Source organism: Lepidochelys kempii, chromosome 20 (assembly GCF_965140265.1).
Source record: "Lepidochelys kempii isolate rLepKem1 chromosome 20, rLepKem1.hap2, whole genome shotgun sequence".
NCBI lineage: Eukaryota > Metazoa > Chordata > Testudines > Cheloniidae > Lepidochelys > Lepidochelys kempii.
In genome coordinates, this window is record NC_133275.1 from 16,902,670 (window position 1) to 16,920,703 (window position 18,034).

Here is an 18,034-nt window from a genome sequence, read left to right on the forward strand (position 1 = left end):
AGGAAGAAGTGCAATTAGCATGTAAGGCCCTCACGAAAGGCGGGGGGGGGGGGGCATACCACCAAGTATTAATACCTGTCCCCAGCCTCTCTCCCTTCACAGAGTTTTGGAACTCATGTTCCTTGCCTAGCGAGTGAAACTTAGTTGATGGAGAGTCCCTCCATCATAACAAAAGGCCAAGTACAGTTCCATTGTCCTTGATTCCCATAATCAGGGTAATAACAATTTATTCTTCCTGCCCCAATAACAGAGACAATGGGGATCCCACAGCAGCCAAAGTGACCATTTGGGCAGCTATGGCCTCATTCTAGGCGGGCTGGGTGTGCCTATGCAAATGAGATCGGCCCCTGAAGTTCTTTTCCACAACTTGCCACACCTCACCACCAGATGTCAGGGTGGAGCTCATCCCGATTCTGCTTACGAGAGGAAAGTGATCAGGAACAGTCAGCATGGATTCACCAAGCGCAAGTCATGCCTGACTAAACTAATTGCCTTCTATAATGAGATAACTGGCTCTGTGGATGAGGGGAAAGCAGCGGATGTGTTATTCCTTGACTTTAGCAAAGCTTTTGACACGGTGTCCGACAGTATTCTTGCCAGCAAGTTAAAGAAGTATGGATGAACGGACTATAAGGTGGATAGAAAGCTGGCTAGATTGTTGGGCTCAGTGGGTAGTGATCAATGGCTCCATGTCTAGTTGGCAGCCAGTATCAAGTGGAGTGCCCCAAGGGTCAGTCCTGGGGCCGGTTTTGTTCAGTATCTTCATTAATGATCTGGAGGATGGCATGGATTCGTGTTTGCAAGTTTGCAGATGACACTAAACTGGGAGGAGAAGTAGATAGGCTGGAGGGTAGGGATAGGATACAGAGGGACCTAGACAAGTTGGAGGATTGTGCCAAAAGAAATCTGACGAGGTTCAACAAGGACAAGTGCAGAGCCCTGCACTTCGGAGGTAAGAATCCCATGCACCGCTGCAGACTAGGGACAGAAAGGCTCGGCAGCAGTTCTGCAGAAAAGGACCTATGGGTTACAGTGGACGAGAAGCTGGATATGAGTCAGCAGTGTGCCCTTGTTGCCAAGAAGGCCAATGGCATTTTGGGATGTATAAGTAGGGGCATTGCCAGCAGATCGAGGGACGTGATCGTTCCCCTCTACTCGACATTGGTGAGGCCTCATCTGGAGTACTGTGTCCAGTTTTGGGCCCCACACTACAAGAAAGATGTGAAAAAATTGGAAAATGTCCAGCGGAGGGCAACAAGAATGATTAGGGGACTGGAACATGTGACTTATGAGGAGAGGCTAAGGGAACTGGGATTGTTTAGTCTGCAGAAGAGAAGAAGGAGGGGGGGATTTGATAGCTGCTTTCAACTACCTGAAAGGGGGTTCCAAAGAGGATGGCTCTAGACTGTTCTCAGTGGTAGCTGATGACAGAACAAGGAGTAATGGTCTCCAGTTGCAGTGGGGGAGGTTTAGGTTGGATATTAAGAAAAACTTTTTCACTAGGAGGGTGGTGAAGCCCTGGAATGGGTTACCTAGGGAGGTGGTGGAATCTCCTTCCTTAGAGGTTTTTAAGGTCAGGCTTGACAAAGCCCTGGCTGGGATGATTTAGTTGGGGATTGGTCCTGCTTTGAGCAGTGGGTTGAACTAGATGACCTCCTGAGGTCCCTTCCAACCCCGATATTCTATGATAAATCTCTGCCTGCGCTAGAGCTTAAGTCTTTGCAGTTAATTTAACCCTTCTGAAACAGGAGGGAAGTTACTCAATGTTCCAGCTGAGGCCACGTCTATATTGGGAGCATTTTGCCAGTACAGGTAAACTAGTGTGGATATAGAAGAGCACTACTGTCCCCCACTTAATGAAGAGCCTTTACCCTTAGAAAAGAGCAAGAATACAAAGAGGATGAACCCACTGCTCAGGCTTGCTCTGCATGGTTTTTCTATCACTATTGCGATGTTGGCTAGGGGTGTGATTCCTAACCAATACCATCATACCAGGACATCATCTTAACACGTGGATGCAGTTATACCGGTATAAGTGTGCTTATACCAGTACAACTAATATACACTAGCACTGGAGAGCTTAAAATAAGATACTAGACTGAGAGGACAAAAGAAAGGAGCAGATTCTCCTCTTAAATATACAGCATTCTCGCCCAGGATAAAAGACTGAGAAGAGGGACTTGCAGACAGATGTACACTGAATAGAGTTATTAGCAATATAAAAAAAGATGGCTTAGCAGCTCTCCTGCTCTGATTGCAAAGTAAAGAATTAACTGCAACATCAGATCACTTCTGCTTTGGCCAGCCAGAAGGCATCCATCTAACACTGGCTGCATTTGCTCCATGGCCTGTATTGGGAAGTAAATACCCTGGTCCCATGAGTGAACTGTTGGAAGAGACTAGGATCCCATCACTGAGCTAGGTATTCTGAAGAACCTGTTTCACCTTTCTTCAGGGTAAATGCACTGATCTGAAGGGCATTACTAAATATGAACTGGATGCTTTTACGAAGTGGTAAATGGATGAGCGATATAAATATGAAATAAAGACGGCTTCTTCCAGCCTAATAGCAAGTGAATGCATCCTTCTAGCAAAAGGCAGCACAGCGTACTGAGCTCACCATGCATTAGCATTTACAAAAATATGATTTCCCAAGTGCATTAGAGACCTTAACATCCCATCCTACCTTCCTGCACTTTATAAGATGATAGGGAAACCAACAGGCCCTGATTTGATGATAGTTATCATAGGGACATTGTATTAACCTCTCTGGATCCAAAGCATCAACTGGAAGAGAAGGAATAAAAACACAAAAGAAAACATTCTGTAAAACAAGATCTAAGTTCATCATCAACACAATTAACAAGAGTGGAAACATACTAGCTACTGGAGCTGCCCTCTAACGGGGTTAAGCCATCAATTTTTAATAGCCGAGACAAAAATGCTAAACTGCTAAATTGGCACTCACTGTGTGTACCCAACCAAATTCACTTCGGATTTTGGGTGAGTGAAATGTTCAATTAAAAATGAGGAAAGCGCAATCAGTAGGGCAGAGTGGCCAGTACATATTAATGACTATACTTATGCAGAACAGTGAGCTGGAAATAAACATTACTATAAAACCCCTTGAAGCTACCAAATTAGCTAGTTGTTCAGCAGTGAAATGCTAAGGATTGGCAGAAGCACGGCATTCTGAAGTAAATCCTTTTGCATTTACCTTCAGACTCCAAGGCCATCTCTGCTGGATTAAGAAAAAAATCAAACTCAAACAAACATGTCTGGAGTTAAGGATACAATTTGCACTACAGTGCACTTGGCCCTGTAAAGTGCAGAGGTTGGCAGGTGCTTAAGAGCCCAACACTCACTGAACATAGTGAGGGGCTAAGTCACAGGCACTTTTTGAAAATGTTCCCTCCTAGTCCATACTATGACCCAGAGACAGGCACGAATCACCTTAATCACTTAACAGTTACACAGAAGGGACAAGGTAGGGGAGGACCAACTTCTGATAGTGAGAGACAAAAGCTTTCAAGCATACATAGACCGCTTCTTCAGGATTCAGTTTGTGTCCGTGCAGCAGCTTTCTTGCCATCACAAATGTGTCTCCCCTTACACCTTCCATGCTATTTATCCACGTTTGTATCAATGTACAGAGGGCATGCACAGAAGGAACATGGGCCAACGGACTGTGGGAGGTTTTCTAGATAGCTGGAAGTAAGGAGGACAGGCCAGATTGATTACATAAATCAGTGTTTTTCAACCTTTTTGATACCAGGGACCAGCTTAGAATCATAGAATATCAGGGTTGCAAGGGACCTCAGGAGGTCATCTAGTCCAACCCCCTGCTCAGCACAAGACCAACACCAACTAAATCATCCAAGCCAAGGCTTTGTCAAGCCGGGCCTTAAAAACCTCTAAGGATGGAGTTTCCACCATCTCCCTAGGTAACCCATTCCAGTGTTTCACCACCCTCCTAGTGAAATAGTGTTTCCTAATATCCAACCTAGACCTCCCCCACTGCAACTTGAGACCATTGCTTCTTGTTCTGTCATCTGCCACCACTTTGAACAGCCTAGCTCCATCCTCTTTGGAACCCCCTTTCAGGTAGTTAAAGGCTGCTATCAAATTCCCCCTCACTCTTCTCTTCTGCAGACTAAATAACCCCAGTTCCCTCAGCCTCTCCTCATAAGTCATGTGCCCCAGCTCCTTAATAATTTCCGTTGCCCTCCGCTGGACTCCCTCCAATTTGTCCACATCCTTTCTCTAGTGGGGGGACCGAAACTGGACGCAACACTCCAGGTGTGGCCTCACCAGTGCCAAATGGAGGGGAATAACCACTTCCCTCAATCTGCTGGCAATGCTCCTACTAATACAGCTCAATATACCATTGGCCCTCTTGGCAACAAGGGCACACTGCTGACTCCTATCCAGCTTCTCATCCACTGTAATCCCCAGGTCCTTTTCTGCAGAACTGCTGCTTAGCCAGTCGGTCCCCTGTCTGTAGCAGTGCATGGGATTTCCTTCCTTCCTTCCTTCCTTCCTTCCTTCCTTCCTTCCTTCCTTCCTAAGTGCAGAACTCTGCACTTGTCCTTGTTGAACCTTATCAGCTTTCTCTTGGCCCAATCCTCCAATTTGTCTAGGTCACTCTGGACCTTTCCCTACCCTCCAGTGTATCTACTTTTCCTCCCAGTTTAGTGTCATCTGCAAACTTGCTGAGGGTGCAATTAATCCAATCATCCAGATCATTAATAAAGGTATTGAACAAAACCAGCCCCAGGATTGACCCCTGGGGCACTCTTCTTGATACCAGCTGCCAACTAGACTTGGAGCCATTGATCACTACCCGTTGAGCCCAACAATCTAGCCAGCTTTCTATCCACCTTATCGTCCATTCATCCAATCCATACTGCTTTAACTTGCTGGCAAGAATACTGTGGGAGACCATATCAAATGCTTTGCTAAAGTCAAGATATATCACATGCACTGCTTTCCCCATATCCACAGAGCCAGTTCTCTCATCCTGGAAGGCAATCAGGTTGGTCAGGTATCACTTGCCCTTGGTGAATCCAAAGCTTGCAGCCTTTCTAAACAGTGTCAGGGAGATCTGAGGGACAGGCCATTGAGAAAGATTGACACAGGTACTTAGGACAAATGGCTACTTGTGATGAAGTGGAAAGTGTCTTAGTGTTTGTATGAATACTGTGCACACCTCAGTTTTCCCTATGTGTTGCACAAGTATCTAGGTGGTGGGATAAGGGTGTGTGACCTTTGCAGATACCCCGAGAGGGAAGGTGCAAGTGCCTTCTAGCTCCCTGGGCCCAGACAATAGATGTATCTTGGCAAGTGATTGCCGGGCCACATCCTCTGCAAGAGCCAGCTGGAGGAATTGGAGAACAAAGGGAGGTGGAGGCCAGGTGACCGGTTTGCCTGGGGAACAGCATACAGGATGGAGGAGGGGCAACTGGGTGTGACTGAAGGTGGGCTGCTGGAGGCTGGTCAGACTCCTGGTTTGGGACTCAGGAGGACAGCCCATGGCTCTGGGTCTCCTCAAGATGAACTTTGCTGTAACTTCCTGCTTTCTGTGCTAACAAGATTCTGCTCTATGCTGTGTTCCAGACGACTAATAAACCCTTCTGTTTTACACCGCTGGCTGAAAGTCACTCCTGACTGCTGAAGTCGGGGGTGCATGGCCCCTTTGGAGGGCGTGTAAGGTTTCCCCAGGTATCCTATTCAGGTGGCTCACTGCAGGGAGCTTATGGCGTGAGACAGGGATGCTGAATGCTCCGAGGTCAGACCAAGGAGAAGCTAAAGCCCAGGAGGCTTGTCCTAGTGAGAGTGTGCCCCGAGGGGTAGTCACACTGCAAGAGGGTCCTGGTCCGGGGGCTAGTCTTCACCAGACTCACTGCAGCTGCGCTAATGTAGGGCAGTAGTGTAAACGCACTATGAAGACCAGAGAGCGCTTTCCTGTCAGCATAATTACTCCACCTCAGCGAAAGGTGGAAGCTATGACAGAATGAGAGTGTGTCCCACTGACTTAGCGCTGGTGTGGATAGCTCGGGGGGTGGCTTTTTCATATCCGTGACCAACATAAGTTACATCAACTTAAGTGGAAGCGTAGACAAGCCCTGAACTTCATTCAGTGGTTCCAGAGCACCAAGCCCGTGCATCCATGAACTACTATGGGGGGAAAAAGTCCCCAATGCCTCAAACCAACACCGTATATCTGGCTATGCCTCTGGAGAGGGCAGCACCCTTACCTGACCATGGTACTAATTAGGGCTGTCAATTAATCACAGTTAACTCACGCGATTAACTCAAAAAAAATTATTAAAAAAATGAATCGCACAGTTACCTTTCAATTGGTATTCTATTGCGTATTACACATTTGTGGATGTTTTCTACATTTTCAAATATATTGATTTCAGTTACAACACAGAATACAAAAGGTACAGCGCTCACTCTATTCTATTTATTGCAAATATTTGCACTGTAAAAATGATAAACAAAAGAAATCCCATTTTTCAATTCACCTCATACAAGTACTGAAGTGCAATCTCTTTATCGTGAAAGTGCAACTTACAAATGTAGATTTTTTTGTTGCATAACTGCACCCAAAAACAAACCAATGTAAAACTTTAGACCTTACAAGTCTACTCACTCCTACTTCTCGTTCAGTCAATCACGGAGAGAAACAAGTCTGTTGACATTTATGGGAGATATGCTGCCCACTTCTTATTCACAATGTCACCTGAAAGTGAGAACAGGCATTTGTATGGCACTTTTGTAGCCGGCATTGCAAGGTATTTACATGCCAGAGATGCTGAACATTCGTACGCCCCTTCCTGCCTCGGCCACTGTTCCAGAGGATGTGCTTCCATGCGGATGGCACTTGTTAAAAAAATAATGGGTTAAATAACGTGTGACTGAACTCCTTGGGGGAGAGCGGTGCCCCCCCTGCACTGTTTCACCGCACGCTGCCACAGATTTCCTGTTATAGCAGTCGCGGATGACGACCCAGCACAGGTTGTTCATTTGAAGAACACTTTCACTGCAGATCTGACCAAACACAAAGAAGGTACCAATGTGAGATTTCTAAAGATAGCTCCAGTACTCAACCCAAGGTTTAAGAATCTGAAGTGCCTTCCAAAATCTGAGAGGGTCGAGGTGTGGAGCATGCTTTCAGAAGTCTTAAAAGAGCAATACTCCAATGTGGAAATTACAGATCCAAACCACCAAAAGAGAAAATCAACCTTCTGCTGGTGGTATCCAACCCAGATGATGAAAGTGAACATGTGTTGGGCCACACTGCTTTGGATCGTTATTGAGCAGAACTCATCATCAGCATGGATACATTATCTCCTGCAAATGTAAACAAACTTGTTTGTCTTAGCAATTGGCTGAACAAGAAGTAAGACTGAGTGTACTTGTAGGCTCTAAAGTTTTACATTGTTTTGTCTGAGAGTGCAATTTTTTGTACATAATTCTAGATTTGTGAGTTCTACTTTCGTGATAAAGAGATTGCACTATATTGCTTGTATTAGGTCAAGTGAAAAACGCTATTTCTTTTGTTTTTTTGTACAGTATAAATATTTGTAATAAAAAATAAATATAAGTGAGCACTGTACACTTTGTATTCTGTGTTGTAATTGAAATAAATATGTTTGAAAATGTAGAAAACATCCACAAATGTTTAAATGGTATTCTATTATTTTTAAGTGCGTGATTACATTTTTTAATTGCTTGACAGCCCTAGTACTAACAGGATATTAACCATGTTGCGTCTGTAGCAAAATGCATTTTGGAGCCAGCCACTGGTAATAAAGTCAATTATGAATTATGGCAAGGACAGGGCCTTAATAAGAACAGTCACTTCACTGGGATGATCCCCAGGAAACTGATTTAGGCCCTGGCTGCACAAGACATGACTGTAGCTTTATAACCAGTTTGTATCCCACACAGCAAAGTTGATCTGCTAGTTGGATCCTCCATTTCTCCAGACCACAGACATGCTGCAGCTGGGGGACATAGTCCACTAGGTCAATGTGGGAACCCACAAACCATGATGCACACTGTGGAGGACTGCAAAATGGCAACTTCCTGGAGGTCTTCATGCCTTGAACATGACTGATAAGAAGGCTGCGGCTTGGCCGGATTGCAAACACTAAATAAATAAAACGAACCACACACAGCTGAGTTACGCCCCCACTCCAGCCCTCCTGGCTCACAAAGGTTGGGGCATGATGTAGAGTATCTGCACCCAATACACTGCCTAGAAGCATTTGTCTCAGTACACCCAGTCCCCAACCCAACATATTACCCAGCCAGTCTCACACCCACCTTGCAAAACCTAGGTATTGTTTCTTGCTGTGATATTGACCCACATCATCCTTTATTGCCGCTAACGTTTGTGTGGTTTTGAATTGCAAGACCACCACTGCACCTGGTTTTGGGTCCCAGAATGAAAGAAGTTGTGAACTGCTGCTCTAATACACAGAAGCATATATTCACCAAACTTAATGCCTATAGCGGAAAGTTACTCCACTTCCTCCTTTAACCAAGTTTAAGATATTTTCATACTTGCAAAGATGTAAGCGGTCTCTCACTGTATCTTTGCAGGAACCATGAATAGAAACAGAGAATTGTGGGACTGGAAGGGACCTCGAGAGGTCATCTAGTCCAGTTCCCTGCATGAATATTAGAAGCCAGCAAAGAAATACTTACCAGAGTTGCCTTCTAAATCCATTTTACTGATGCTGAAAGAACTGAAGCTTTGTTGGAGGACCCTTTGAGCCAGTCTCTGAGTGTCACTCTCCTCCTAAAAATATCAACCCTACAGACGAAAAATGAGGAGATTCACAGATTTCTAAAGCCAGAAGAGACAATTATGATAATCTAGGAGTGGTTTTTAACCTGTCACCTGCAGACCCCTGGGGGTCCACAGACTATGTGTAGGATTTCCAAAGGGGTCCTGCACCTCCATTCAAAAATTTTTAGGAGTCCTCAAATGAAGAAAAATGGAAAACTACTGATCTAGGCTGACCTTCTGTAGCACACAAGGCATAGGACTGCCATGAATTAATTCCCATTTGATCTAGAGCAGATCTTTTTGAAATCAAAATTGGATGTCTTTCTAAAATTTGATGGAGAATCTACAACAGTTAGTCATTTTTCCAGTGGTTAGTTATCCTCACTGTTAAAAATAAACCTTATTTCCATTCTGCATTTTTCTAGCTTCAACTTCAAGGCACTGGAAATAACTTTAAAGTCATTTCAATTTATCCATCACAGCTATTAAGTGTCAAAGATCAACTGCACTACAGCAAGTGGTAGACTTTACAGCTACGCTGTGCAAACATAGGATACAAGGTTATTCTTGGGGGTCCACGTATAATGTAGGGTACCGGGAACCACATATTCTTGTGCTCCACAGAGAAAAGGTTTCCTCCAAGATGCTAAAATCCACAGATTTTTGTCTGAAACATCCTCTTTTCCCAATACATTTAAGAGGATTCAAAGAACCAGTTCCCAAGAAAAATTAAGCCATGTATTTGGGGAGCTCAGTTATCTTTTCTTATACACACTCAAAGTAATACTCCATCCTGAGCCCCTCCACCTGCCTGAGAGGTCAACACTTTTACACCTACCTTGTGGCTCATGATCTGTATGAAGAACTTTGTTCCTGATGTTTTAGTTAAAACGAACAAACAAAAAACGCAAAGAGTTAGATTCTCTCCTGTCTTCACTGCAATTCACACAATTTGAATGCATCAGTCATCTAAAAAAATCCTTCCCCCCAAGATTATAAGTTTAAATAAGACAGAATTTAAAGAACTGCACAGTCTAAAGTCAACCTGAATCTCAGATTTGGTTGCCCATCAGAAAATATGTTTGCTACCCCGCCGGCAAGTTGTCCCTTCAGTCCCATGATGTCCTTTTGCTCTGAAACGTGACTGGCTAAAAATGGCATCTCCTTAGCTGGCCTGCTCTGTGTGTGTGTATTGGAATCAGAGCTGTGAGGGTCGTGACAAAAATGAGAAGGGGGAGGATTTGTAGCATTTTGCTCATCTTAACTCTGCAGAGCCAGCCCAGCTACAGGAGGGAGAGCTCAGGTGTATTCTGCATCATCATTGTTGTTATTTATTTGTATTAGCATAGTGCCCAGGAGCCCTAGTCATGGACAAAGATCTGTTGTGCTAGGCACTGTACAGTGATTAAACAAATGCAACATTAACAGAAAGAAAAGGAGTACTTGTGGCACCTTAGAGACTAACCAATTTATTTGAGCATAAGCAGAATTAATATCATATTGCCTCTATATAAATCCACACTACATTCCTATCTTGAATACTGTGTGCAGATATGGTCTCCCCATCTCAAAAAGATATCTTGGAAATGGAAAAGATACAGAAAGGGGCAACAAATATTATTAGGGGTATGGAACAGCTTCCTTATAAGAAGAGAGAAGACTGGGACTTTTCAGCTTGGAAAAGAGATGACTAAGGGGGTGAAAGTAACTAAGGAAGTGTTATTTCTGCTTCTCATAACACAAGAACTAGAGGTCATCAAATGAAATTAATAGGCAACAGGTTTAAAACAAACAAAAGGAAGTATTTCTTCACACAATGCACAGTCAACCTGTGGAACTCCTTGCAGAGTCCAGAGGAAGTTGTGAAAACCAAGACTATAACAGGGTTTAAAAAAGAACTAGATAAGTTCATGAATTAGTCAGGATGAGCAGGGATGCAAAACCAAGCTCTGAAGTGTACCTAGGCTCTGTTTGCCAGAAGCTGGGAATGGGCCAACACTAGGTAAGGAGGAATTCTAGGCTACCCTGAGCTGTATGGTTATGACACTATCTGACCCCCCTGCTGGATCCCAAGGCCATAGAGCCATTCAGCCAAATGGATGGTATTGAGATGGGGGACTATGACCTGTTCAAACAGGCTTTGCTGCTGAAGTTTGAACTGACCCCCGAGGCGTACAGGAAACAATTCCGGGGTGTACGCAAGACCCCAGGTGTCACTTACAAGGAGGTCACCAATCTGCTGGGGGAATATCTCCATAGGTGGGGGAAGGGCACAGGGGCCACTACCACAGCGGAGGTGTGTAACCCGGTGGGGTTGGGGCAGCTGTATGACATCTGCCCTCCAGACCTGAAGATGTGGTTAGTGGACCGGAAGGCTAAAGATCTGCGCAGTGCAGGGGCACTAGTGGATGAGTTTGTGAACAGCAGATAGGGGGCAGGAGGGAGACTGGATGGAGCTGCAGGAGGATCCCTCCTTAGAGAAGCTGAGGGCCCTTGCTGGCCACAATGGTGCAGGATCCCAGGGGGAGGACCGCCGGGAGAGATTCCTGTGGGAGAAGGGATTCCTGTACCAGGAATGGGCTGGTTCAGGGCCAACTGAACCTTGGAAAGCCAGGAGGCAATTGGTGGTCCCCCAGATGTACCACCACAACATTCCCCTTTCAGGGCATCTGGCGCACCAGGCAGAGGCTGCTGCAGAACTTTTAGTGGCCCGGGGCCTTTGACGCCGTCCAACAGTATTGCAGGGCCTGGGACTCCTGCCAGAGGGTGGGGAAGGGCCAGGATAAGTGTAAAGCAGCTCTGAGACCTCTGCCCATCATAGAGGAGCCTTTCCAGAGGGTGGCCATGGACATAGTGGGGCCCCTCAGCAGGGCAACCCGGTCGGGGAAGAAATACATTCTGGTGGTGGTAGATTTCGCTATGCGCTACCCCGAGGCAGTGGCCATGTCGTCTATGGAGGCAGACACCGTGGCAGACGCGCTGCTCACCGTTTTCAGCAGAGTGGGGTTCCCCAAGGAGGTCCTTACAGATCAGAGGTCCAACTTCATGTCAACCCTGCTCCAGTGCTTGTGGGAGAAGTGTGGGGTCCGACACACCTGGGCCTCGGCGTGTCACCCTCAGTCCAACGGGCTGGGGGAGAGGTTCAACGGGACCCTAAAGATGATGCTGAAAACCTTTATGGACCAGCACCCACAGGACTGGGAGAAGTATTTAACCCACCTGCTGCTCACATACAGGGAAGTGCCCCAGGAATCCACAGGGTTTTCCCCTTTCAAGTTGTTGTATAGGAGGAGGGTGAGGAGACCCTTCGACTTGATGAGGGACAAGTGCGGGGGGAAGGCCTCCCCCGATGGAGTATGTACTGACCTTTCTGGAAAAGCTCGCGGAGCTCATGGGCTTGGCCAGGGGAAACCTAGCCAGGGCACAGAGGAAGCAGAAGGTCTGGTACGACCGCTCAGCACGTGCCTGCTTCTAGGCTACCAGGGACCAGGAGATACTTCTCATCCCCATGAGGAAGCACAAGCTGCAAGCTGCCTGGAACGGCCCCTTCAAGGTCATCAGACAGGTAAATGAAGTGAAATATGTAGTGGAACTGTCCATCCGGGCACACCGCCACTGGGTGCACCATGTCAACATGATGAAGCCATACTGGGACAGGGAGAAGTTGGGGCTGGCTGGGTGTGGGCAGTGGGAGGAGAAGGGAGAGGATCCCCTGGTGGGACTCCTCCCTGAGGTGGGGGCTGACCCCTCGCTGGAATCAATTCTCCTCTCAGACCAGCTAACCCCTGCCCAGCAGGCAGAGATCAGAGAGGTGCTGCCTTCACACCGGCAGCTGTTCTCCAGCCGGCCTGGGCTCACTAACCTGGCTGTTCACTGGGCGGAAACAGGAGCCAATCTTCCCATCAGGTGTTCCCCATTCAGGGTCACTAGGAAAACAGCCCAGGACCTGGAGAGAGAGGTTGGAGACATGCTGGCTTTAGGGGTGATCCAGCCGTCCTCCAGCCCCTGGGCCTCTCCCATGGTGCTGGTCCCCAAGAAGGACGGGTCGATCCGGTTCTGTGTGGATATGGGAAGTTCAGTGCCATCACCATGTCCGATGCCTACCACCGATAAAATCTCTAGACAAGTTGGGGGGGCGCTGATGTGATGAAGTGGGACTGTTCTTAATGTTTCTTCTGAATAGTGTGGGGGTGCCTCAGTTTCCCTATGCAGTTCTTAAGTATCTAGGTGGTGGGATAAGGGTGTATGATCACTGCAGAGCCCTAGAGGGCAGGTGTGTGCAGGAGTCTGGACACAGAGAATGGCCGACACCCTGTTTCCTGGCCACTGATGGCCTGGGCCCTTCCCCCATGCAGGGTGAGAGCTAAAGGGTTGGAGAACAAGGGAATCAGGTGACCTCCTGGTCCGGGAAAGGAACAAAGCCCAGAAGAGGAGGGGCTGGAGGGAGTTTCAGTTTGGGGCTGGCTGGGACATGGAGTGAAGGGCAGACGTGGTTGTCTGGCTCACTGCCCCCCAAAATGGACCCAGCTGAGGGGTCCTGTTCTCTGCGCCTACAAGCTCTGTTTTAGACCATGTTCCTGTCGTTTAATAAACCTCTGTTTTACTGGCTGGCTGAGAGTCACATCTGACTGCAAAGTTGGGGTGCAGGACCCTCTGGCTTCCCCAGGAGCCCCGCCTGAGCGGACTCACTGTGGGAAGCGCACGGAGGGGCAGAGGATGCTGAATGCTCCGAGGTCAGACCCAGGAAGCTGTGTGAGCTGTGTGTCCTGCAGACAGTCTGCTCACAGACAGGAGACTTCCCCAGTGTCCTGACTGGCTTCATGGGGAGCAGTTCCAGAGCATCGTCCGGGGACTCCATGACAGCTATCAAATCCCCCCTCACTCTTCTCTTCTGCAGACAAAATAACCACAGTTCCCTCAGCCTCTCCCCATAAGTCACGTGCCTCAGCTCCCTACTCATTTTCATTGCCCTCCACTGGACTCTCTCCAATTTGTCCGCATCCTTTCTGTAGTGGGGGCCCAAAACTGGACGCAATACTCCAGATGAGGCCCTCACCAGTGCTGAATAGAGGGGAATAATCCCTTCCCTCGATCTGTGGGCAATGCTCCTACTAATGCAGCCCAATATGCTGTTAGCCTTCTTGGCAACACGGGCACACTGCTGACTCATCTCCAGCTTCTCATCTGCTGTAACCCCAGGTCCTTTTCTGCAGGTCCTTTTCACCAGTTCCTTATCCACCTTTCAGTTCTCATAGTAGACCCCATCTTCTCCAATTGAACTAATAATTTCCCAATTGTATCAAATGCCTCACTGACATCCAGGTAGATTAGATCATTGGTTCCCAAACTGGGGGTCACAACCCGGTTAAGTGGGGGGTCACGAGCCCCAACCCCAGCGCGCGGCTGTAAGTTGCGAGCCCCGACCCCTGCGCCAGGCTGTCAGCTCCGACCCCTGTGTGGAGCTGCGGGGCTACGAGCCCCAACCCGGGCACACGGCTGTGGGTCCCGACCCCTGTGCTAGGCTGTGAGTCCCGACCCCGACCCCTGCGCCGGGCTGTGAGCCACGACCCCGACAGGGAATCGTGGTTGTGAGCACCGACTCCAACCCCCATACAGGGCTGCAAGCCCAGACCCCAACCCTGGCCAGGAGCGGGGCTGTGATCCCTGAGTCCGACTGCCACATGGGGTTGCAAGTCCTGACCCCAACCAGGAGTGGGGCTATGAGCCCTGAGCTGGGGCATCCAGGAGGCTGTGAGCCCTGATCCCTGTAATGGGGTTTCAGGCGGAGCCCGGCCATGCTGAGGGTTATCAGCCGAGAGCACACACAGGGTTGTCAGCCCCGAGCCCCGCCACCCTCTGTGTTTTAGTCTTAATTTAAAAGCAGTGAGTAAAGGTAAATTCATTTTAAGCCATAGGGTTTAAATTTAGTATTTAACATAGTGTTAAATATCAAAAATGTGTTTTTAATTTTTAAGGGGGGGGTCGCACTCAGAGGCTTGGTGTTCGAAAGGGGTCACCAACACAAAAAGTTTGAGAACCACTGGATTAGATCTACTGCATTTCCTTTGTCTAAAACCTCAGTTATCTTCGCAGAGAAACAGATCAGGTTGGGCTGGCAGGACCCACCGATTGTAAAACCAGGTGATATTTTATCCCAGTTACCGTTCACCTCTTTGTCCTTCATTACTTTCTCTCTCAAAATTTGTCTCAAGACCTGGCAGACAGTTGAGGTCAAATTAAAAGGCCTGTAGATACCTGGACCACGTTTTTTTCCATTTCTTAAAAATAGGAACTATATTAGCAATTCTCCACTCCCCCACCCCGAGTTTACAGAGTCATCAGAAATCCTTGCTATTGGGCTTGCAATTCCATGTGCCAGTCCCCTTACTCTGCATGGATGGAGCTTATGGGGTGCTAGGGGCTGCAGTGAGTGGGGTGGGAGGACCCAGTAGGGGGCACTCGCCCCTTCTAGTCTGTGCCGGCCCCAGCATAGTGCTCAATTTGTGCTATTTTGGGGGTTGTAAATCTAAGCTCCTGAGCGCTTGTCACTAAGGAGCCCATGTGCAGTGCAGCCTGGTCATAGAATCATAGAATATCAGGGTTGGAAGGGAGCTCAGGAGGTCATCTAGTCCAACCCCCTGCTCAAAGCAGGGCCAATCCCCAATTTTTGCCCCAGATCCCTAAATGGCCCCCTCAAGGATTGAACTCACAACCCTGGGTTTAGCAGGCCAATGCTCAAACCACTGAGCTATCCCTCCCCCCTGGCTCCCTGGCCCAGCTCCCCACGCTCTGTGCAGCACAGTGCAACTAGATGTGGGATTCTTCACTTGTCCTAATCTACTGTGCTGTGTGGCTGTTAAAGAGCTGCTCCGTCCCACCCCAGAGGTGGCTGCATCTCAGTGCTGGGCAAAGGATCCCTGTATAAATAGCCCCTGTGCCCCACCCCAGAAGTGGCTACATCTCAACCCCAGGGATGAACTGAGTGACTGGAATACAAGTGACTCTAGTCCTGGGAGTGACCAGGGCTGCTGGGCCTCTTGCCAGGGAGGTGGGAAAGAGACTGGGGCCCTGAGGTGGTGCAAAGCCGGGGCCGAGATTCTTCTGGCCGTGGGAGCCCAGTGACTCAATCAGTGCCCTGCTCCCAGCCAGCCCTCCCCATTCACCGAGCCCTTCGTGCCAGCCATGTCGCTCTGAGGCGCAGTAGGTGCCACTCGGTAGGTCACCTATAATCACACGGTTTCTTTTCGGTGCCTCGACTGGGCAACGGGTAATGAGAGGTGGATAACGGATTCTCCAGGCCAGGACTACAGACCTGCTCCCCCGCTACGCCAGGGATGCCCCGCTGGTCCCATCTCTGCCCCAAGAGCCTCCCCCTGCAGTCCCTGGTAGGGAAGGGATTGCCCCACTGCCAGCGCCCAGCAGGCCTATGTGTGACATGAGTTTGGGGGTCTCAACCCCGTCCCTAGGGGGATGGGTCCATGCTCTGACGGGGATTAGCTGACAGCCAAGGACTGGCCAAGAGTGCCCTCCCCGCCTTCTCGGGCAGGGCAAGGGGTGGAGTACAGAGTGATCTGCTGTGGGGCCCAGGCCCTCAGTCTCTGGGGCTGGCAGCACTGCCCCAGCGATGAACCTCCCCCAGGGGCAGGGAGCAGCTGCCGGGTCCAAAGCATCCCAGCAACCACTGGCCATTCGGCACCAGCCAGGGGAAGGTCTCGCACCCAGGCCATTCTGGATCAGAAGCGTGTGTGAGGAGATGGGAGCTGAACACGGACCCCTCTCCAAACTCCCAGCAGCCCCAGGGCCTCGTCCCTGCGATCCCTCTACCGCCATGGGCACAGGGACCCTCAGCCAGCCCCCCCATAGGGCCCAACAGTGGGGAACCCAGCCCCTTACCTGGCTGGTCCCTCCCATGGCCTTGACACTGGCCCCAGTTCAGCCCCGTTCCCCCACTCTGCAGGGCTCTGGAGAAGCCTCCACTGGCAGCTTTGCCGCTGGCGCTCTGTGGCAGCTCCTGCCGAGGCCCCAGGGCCCAGGCCAGGCAGCGCTGCCCTCCCAGGGGGCTCGTTAGCCAGGGCCATGCAGAAGCCTGGGGCCCAAAAGCCAACCATGGCTCCCCAGCCGGGAGCGGGTTTCCTTGACACCTGGGTACCCCAGGGGGCCAGATCCTAAAGAGCAGGAGGGGAAGATGCAGAAAGAGGAGAGCTGTGCCCGGGGCCGTGGAGCAGGGGGATGGGACAGAGCGACGTTTAAACCAGAGGGGCAGAGGGCGCACCCCATCTTCCTCAGAGCCCTGGGCTGGCCTGTGCCCCCTGGCCCCAGGGGTGGGGGCTGGAAAGTGACTTGCCTTGCCCCAGAGTGCCAAGGCCACTGGCTGTACCGGAGAGACAGGGCAGCTGCAGGAAACCGCCCCCCACACCCACCCACCCACCCAGAGCCGGGCTCCATGGGGCCAGGATTCAGGCCTGGGGAGCTTTAGGCCTTGTGGAGGGGACTCCAGCACTGGGGAAAGGGCCAGCTCGACTGCCCCAGAGCCCAAGGCTTGCGTCACACCCCCATCCCCCACGCCAACGGCCCTGCCCTGAAGGGACCCATCTAGGGGCAGAGCAGAGCTCAGGCTCTGTAGCCCCAGCGTGCCAGTCCCACAGCTGGCAGGCAACGCGGGTGCTGTCCCAACAGGAACTGGACTGAGCCCCTCTCCACAGCCACCACCCACTGTCAGGCACTGCTCCCCTGGGACAGATTCGAACCCGTGCCCCAGAGAGGAGAGACGCCCCCTACCCCCGCCAGCCCAGAATATTATTATTCACCTTACATAGCACTGTCCAGCAAAGCACTTCCCAAAGGAGGTCAGTGTCATCATCCCCACTGTACACATAGGGAAACTGAGGCAGAGGGCAGGGAAGGGATTTGCTCAAGGTCACCCAGTGGCAGAGCCAGACATAGACCTCCAGTCTGCTGCATCCCAGTTCAGTGCTTTACCCACTAGGCCACACTGCCTCCCTTGAATCATAGAATCATAGAATATCAGAGTTGGAAGGGACCTCAGGAGGTCATTTAGTCCAACCCCCTGCTCGAAGCAGGACCAATCCCCAATTAAATCATCCCAGCCAGGGCTTTGTCAAGCCTGACCTTAAAAACTTCTAAGGAAGGAGATTCTACCACCTCCCTAGGTAACGCATTCCAGTGTTTCACCACCCTCCTAGTGAAAAAGTTTTTCCTAATATCCAA